Genomic DNA, 7098 nt, shown 5'->3' on the forward strand with positions numbered 1-7098 from the left:
TGAGAAGTTGTATTTAGTTCAAAGTCCGTTTTAAGTTCCTTGAAGACTTCTTTGACCCATGCGTTATTTAGAAGGGTACCGCGAAATCTCCCAATATTTTGGTTTGTGGCAGTTTTGGATCTCTGTTTTTGATTTCTGTTTTAATTCCACTGCGGTCTGAGAGCATAGTTTATAAGATTTCTTTCCTTTTAGATTCGTTAAGGTGTGTTTTATGGCCCAGGATGTGGTCTTTCTTGATGAATGTGCATGCCGGCGTGAGGGGAATGCATAATCGTGCTGTTGCTGGGAAGAGCCTTCTGTAGATGCCAATTAGGCCGGGCGGATTGATGGTGCTCACGTCAGCTCTCCTTCCTGACTGTCTGCGGGCTGGATCTCTCAGTTACTCAGGACGGCTGCGGGAGTCTCGACCGTCATGGTGGATGCGTCTGTTTCTCCTTGAAGTCCCGTCGGCGCTCGCCTCACATGTTGACATTCTGCTTTGAAGTGTACGCACAGCAAGGGACGCTATGTCTTCTTGGAGAACTGACCCCTTTATCACATGCATCGCCCCCCTTCACCCCCGAGGACGTGCCTTGCCTGTAGTCTATTCCATCTGGAATCAATACGGCTCTCTCGTTCTTTTGATTAGTGTTAGCATGGCGGATCTTTCTCCGTCCCCTCATTCTTAGTCTCTGTGTGTCTTTGTGTTTAAAGTGAATGTCTCATGGACAACATAGAGTTGAGTCTCCCGGTTCTTCTGTCTGCTCTGACAAGCGGTGTCTCTGACAAACATTTAGACCATGCACATTTAAAATGATTTTCGATATAGTTGAACGAATATCTACGTGTTTCTATTTTGTTTGCTGTTCTTTGCTTCATTTTTTTTCTTCCCCTGTTCTTTGGAGCATTTGGTATGTTCCATTTTGTCTCCTGTCTTAGTATATCAATCATATTCCTTTTCTAACTCTTCAGTAGTTTTGTTAGAGTTTGCCTCCAGATTTACAACTAAGCCAAGTCCACCTTCAAATTACAGTACACCGTGTTAATAGTGTGGGTGCCTCGAAACAGAGAAAACTGGTTCCTCTCCCTGCCCTTAAAACACCACGGTTGCTCTTTTCTTTAAGATTTTATTTATTTATTTATTTATTTATTTATTTATTTATTTGAGAGAGAGAGAGGGAGAGTAAGAGACACAGAGATAGATAGAGAGAGAGAGAGAGAGTGCGTGAGGTGGGGAAGGGCAGAGGAAGAGGGAGAAGCAGAATCCCCACTAAACAGGGAGCCTGTTGCAGGGCTCCACCCCAGGACCCCAGGATCACAACCTGACCCTAAGGCAGACGCCCAACCAACAGAGCCCCAGGTGCCCCAACTGTTGTTCTTTGTCACTTATCCATATGTTCTTTTTTCCTTAAACTCGATTATGTTCTTTTTTTTAAAAGAAATAATTTTAAGTAAACCCCACGCCCAAAATGGGGCTTGAACCCCCGACCCTGAAATCAAGAGTTGAGCACTCCTCTGAGCCACGCAGGAGCCCATCACTCATCCATATATTCTAATCACTCAATGCATCATTATTATTATTTCTTTCAACGGCAACCTTTTAGATCAATTAAAACACTAAAAAGTACGTTATTTTCTGTTTGTTTCTTTCTTCTCTGGTGCCCCTGCTTCCCGTGGATCTGCCATTATCACTGTCCTCCCTGCGGAACTCTGAACACTACTTGCAGGGTTTCTTGTTGGCAACAAATTCATGTTTATCTGAGGAAGTCTTTGTTTTGATTTTATTTTTGAAGCGTAATTCAATGGGTGCAGAATTTTAGATTAATGTTACTTTCCTTTCGACACTTTGAACATGTTCCTCCTTTCTCTCTTTGTTCTCGTGGCTCCTGAAGACTTGGCTAATGCAATTCTTATCCCCATTCCTCCACAGGGAAGCTACTTGTTCTTCCGGCTTCTTCCAAGGCTATCTCTTCGTTTAACTAGGATATGCTTCATGCATATTTTTGGTGTTGATCTATGGTTTGGTATCTGTTACTAATTTGGGGAAATTTTCAGCCATTATTACTTAAATATTCTTTCTGCTGCTTTCTATCCTTCTCCTTCTCTATTCCCAATATGCAAAGACTTTTTTTTAATTGTCCCACAGTTCTTATATATTCTCTACCCCCTACATTGTCTTTATTTCATTATTTTTTCCTCTTTGCATTTCAGTCTGGGAGGTTCTATTGACATACCTTCCCTCACGGATTCTCCTCTCGGCCGTATCCTGTCTATTTGTGAGTCCACCCAAGGCGCTTGTCATTTCTGTTATGGGACGAAGAATGTCCTCCTTAGTGTGGGGAGCAAAAATGGCCATCCTAACCTGTGTCCCCCTAGCCTGTGGGCTGTTTTAGGCTGATGAGTTTTAGGAAACAGAAGGCTCGGGACAGAATATTGATGTTCTCCCTTACTGCCTGAACAAATTTAGACAGAGGACCTGCTCTGGGGAGGGAGAGATCACCACAGATAACTATGGTACAACAAGAATGCGGTGAGGCAGACACAGAGGAACCCAGCGAAGTCTGATTTCTCTCTGGGTTCCACTGCTCCTGAGTGGCCCAGCAAACATTTGTTTACCAAAGATTTATTCTTTCTCATCTCATCTGTAAATTGCTTCCCTCCTCTCATAGTCCGAGAGACTCACTCCTTTCTCTGTGAGTAGTTCAGGAGGACACGTATAACCTCATCGTGCCTGACTGTCTTTACAATCGCATTTCTAAGCAATTATGTAATTAATTTTCTCAATTATGTAGTTAATTTTTCTTTTCTCCTGTTAATCTAACTCCTGTTGGTTAAATTCTTAGATAGTCAGAAGAATCATGAAGGATATAGAAAATTATTTCCTCCCCCATCATGTGAGAAATAAAGGCAGAAGAAAGATGATTAAATTTCCTTTCTATCTGTAACCCATTGACAAGTCTTTGAAACAGGCAGAGGGACCTCCCTGTAGGATCTCAGCTGCCTCAATATTAATACTTTGCTAAGGGCAAAGGCAATCTTAGCCCGACCTCCAGGAACCTGTAAGTCTACTCTAACATAAAATTTCCTTTGGAAACTTCCTTCATCTCTAAATCCCCAGAGATACGTGCCCTCAATCATATCCCAAGCATATAACCCATCTCTATACATCTGAAGGGTCTCATGACTCAGGTTTTATTAGACAGTAATAGATGACCTTTTCCCAACAATAGCTAGCCCCCTCAAGGTCCTGGAAACCTTGCTTCCAAACTTCCTTAAAGACTTGCAGACTTACACCATCCCTATCCCCCTCCCAACTTGAAAATACATAATGGGCCCCCGTAAAGCTCTTTCTGCCCATGGGTTCTACCCCGTGCTTTGATAAAACCACCTTTTTATACCAAAGATATCTTGAGAATTCATTCTTGACCATCAACTTTGAACCCTACTGTCTTTCCTAGATCACCCAGCACTAGGATTTCCTTTTGCATCTGTATCTTAATTTCTATCTCTCTGCTGCCTTACTCATCTGTTCTTGCCTGCGATGAACCTTTTCCATTAGACCCTTAACATTTTAATCATGATTATTTGAAATTCCTTGTCTGGAAATTTCAAAATCTGTGTCCTATCTGAATCTCTTTTTTACACTTATTTTGTGTTTTAAGATGTGTTTTTTCTTGCCTTTCGTAGGTCTTATAATTTTTCTTGGTTGAAACTTGGACGTGGTCTATTGGACAAAAGTGAAGATAAAAGGCCTTTGGCGTGTTTCGTGTTCGCGGGCTCGGAGGGGCCGCGTTGCCCGCTCTCGGTGGCTGTGGGCTTCCAATTCCTATAACGCTCTTGCTTTTGCCACCTGTGATGTCTCTGGGTTGTCCTAAAACCTCCTTCCTGCACGTCTGCACATTCCGCCTCTTTGGACTGAAATCGCTTTTACTGTGGTGGGTGCTGTCCTGTTGAAGGGGTGGCTGGGCTGGAAAAGGGGAAATGTCCAGTCTTAGGACAAGGGCTCTGTCTGTCAACAGTGCCCTACGCTGTGACCCTCACAAGCGCTTCTTGGCTTTTGTCCTCCCCTTTGGAGACACAGGAGGGTTGCCAGGGCCTGGAGTTGGCCCGTTGTGCTTCCCTCCAGCCCAGGTGGAAGGAGGTTCTTTCTGCTAAAGGTGTTTCCATGGAGAGTAGGTCACTGTGACGGACCTACGGACCACTGTGACCTTCCCTCCCCTGCCAGAACCTCCAGGAAGGTTTCCTAGGGTCCTCACAGTAAGGACCCATTGGGGTTCCTGTGGGCAAAACCCACAGTGGCGTTCCACGCCCCCCCGCCCCACCCCAGCCATTTCTCAGTCCCATCTTGTCAACATCCAGCCTCTATCATTTGTCAAAACCAGCATGGAGGCCTTCCTCCCGGTGCGTGGCTCCAGCAACTGCTGCTCCAAACAAACTGATCTTCGCCATGATTCTCCTCGTTTCCGTGTCTCCAGATTGGGGGTGGGGATGGAGAACCCTCCATTCTCTGAGGGTTCAAGAAGACACGTTGGTTTTCAGTTGTTCAGCTTTTTTCTCATTGTAAAGATGAGAGTGGCAACTTTCAAGCTCCTTCCTTGTCACAGTGGAAACCGGATGTCCCTAAATAGACTTTCATTTTAGAATTTACAGAAAAGTGGCAAAAATAGTACATTGAGTTCCTATATACACCCACATTCAAATTCCCTATTGTTAGCCTCCTCCATTCCCATGGTACATTTGTCACAACTAATGAACCAATATCGATATGCTGTTATTAACTAGAATTCATACTTTATCCAGATGTCATTAGTTTTCCCCTAATTTCCTTTTTCTGTCCTAGGATCCCATCCAGGGATGTGGCATGACATTTCATCTGCTTAGACATCTCCCGGGTATGACAGTTTCTCCGAGTGCTGTTGTCTTTCCTGACCTTGACAGTTGGAGGCGTACGGATCAGGCATTTTGTAGACTGTCCTTGCACCAGATTCATCTGACATTTCGTACTGGGTTAGACTGTGGTTATGAGTCTTGAGTATGAAGACCACAGAGGGAAAGCATGTCCATAATCCTAGCATCTCAGGGACACGTGCTGTCGACACGACTTGTCACTGTTGATTCTGACCTTCCACATCCGGCAGAGCTGGGCTCCTCAGCATAACTCTCCACTGCAGGGTTCCCCTCCCTGACTCTCCACGCCATCCCCCTTAGAGAGAGCCGCAAAGCCCAGCCCCCATGGAAGGGTGGAGGCAAGAGGATCTGTCAAACTGGTGAGTGAAGGCAGAGTGGGGGTCGTGACACTCTTCATCGGGTGGAGAGAAATATATGCTCATACACATATGGACGCTTCTTCAGCAGATGGACGGGAATTGCAGACGTGTGTGTGTACATCCTCCCTCTGCCTCCTAAAGGCACACACGCACGCGCGCGCACACACACACACACATGCACACGCACACACACACACATGCACACGCACACACAGGTGAACAGGGCCGACCTACGTGCATGCAAACTGACAAGGGCTGGGGCTTGCAGCTCGCGTGGGAGCACTGAGACTGGAGCTGAAGGTCCGGAGCGGAGATAGTGCACTGGTTACACAGAGACCACGCCGCTGGCCTCGTCCGTTCTCTGAAGCAGTGTCTAAGCCTCAGTACTCAGAGTGTCCGGGTCGCAGGAGCAGGCACAACGCACCCCTGTGTCGTCCACAGGCTGCTAGAAAAACGGACACTCAAAACCACTCACGCACAAACGTGTGAGTACAAGTGACCCTTGCCGTGAGCCTGTGTGACAGGTGACAGGCTTTGACCCAGCCCGGGGGCCTATTAGGAAGTTGCTGGTGTGTCCCGGGCATGTGGGGGACCTGCCCAGGGCAGGGGCGGTGAGGACGAAGGGAAGGGAACTACAAGGTAGCATTGTCAGCTCGGGCTCCCCAAAGTGGACCCGATGTTGTGGGGAACCCGTGAGCTCAGGATGTGATGAAGAGGAGTTGAAGGGAGGAGCCGGGCGATACAGGACACAGGAAGAGGAGGAGCCCCCCACGAGGGCAATTTCAGGCGCCATGCCACGGAAGGTGCCCTCCCCTGAGCCTTCTGGGACATTCCAAGATGTCCCCACCCAGGTTGGGGAGCGGGCATTCCCTCCCACATCACGTGGGGATGGCCAGACCATCTGCTCCCAGGAATTTCTGGCCCTTGGCCAGTGCTGTGTCTATGGTGGGGGACCAGTCCCCCAAGAAGGAAGGGCTGAGGGCACCAGCTGCGGTGGGGACACAGCACCCCCTCAGACAGGAAAGGGCCTGTGGGCATCGAGGCAGAGCCCGTCCTGCCAGCCACAGTCACAGGACTCTGGTTTGGGGTTGGGGGCGTGTGGACGGTCATGTCAGACGTCATCCCTGCAGGGTGGACCACGGCAGTGGCAGTCGTGGAGGAGGAAGCGGGAGAGAGAGCACCTGTGGGGACGAGATGCCTGTGTGGCATGGAGGAGACCACGGCCCATGTTCTATGGGCCCAGAGCCAAGTGCTCACTGGATGCCGGCTAGGCCCAGGCACGGGGAGAAACCGCCAGGACCCCCTCCAGTTCTCTGCATCTCCACGCAGTCCCGATGCGAGAACCAGGCTCGGACGGTTCTATTTTTACTCAATTCAGAAACAGTAGCAGACGGCGAAGCTGAGATGCGAAATCAGGTCCAAACATTTCCAGGGTGGCTGCCTTCAACCCCATGTCTGTGTGTCTATCCCTCTGTCCTTGGGTCTAGCTTCCCCTCCAAGCCACCTCCTCCTGGTGCGACTGGAACCAACTTGTGCTCAGACCAGGCTGGCCCACACCCTCCCTCATCATTTCCAGGCATCCGAAGCCAGTGGAGCGTCTGAGTCCTGGCTCTGGCCTGTGAAATCGGGAACGCGCCCCTCTCCAGGGCCCGGCGCTCAGAGGGTGCACAGCCACCCCACGGCAGCCAAGGAGCCCAGGGCCCCCGTCAGACAGCAGCACACTCACGGGAGGGGTCCCCGACGATCAGGGGGCCGATCCTGTCCTTCACACCACCGTGGCCCACCTCCACGTGGATGGCATTTGCAGGAGTGACAGCCGGGTCTTCCAACTCCACAGAGCACCTGCTTCTGC

This window comes from Lutra lutra, chromosome 8 (assembly GCF_902655055.1).
Source record: "Lutra lutra chromosome 8, mLutLut1.2, whole genome shotgun sequence".
Classification (NCBI taxonomy): Eukaryota; Metazoa; Chordata; class Mammalia; order Carnivora; family Mustelidae; genus Lutra; species Lutra lutra.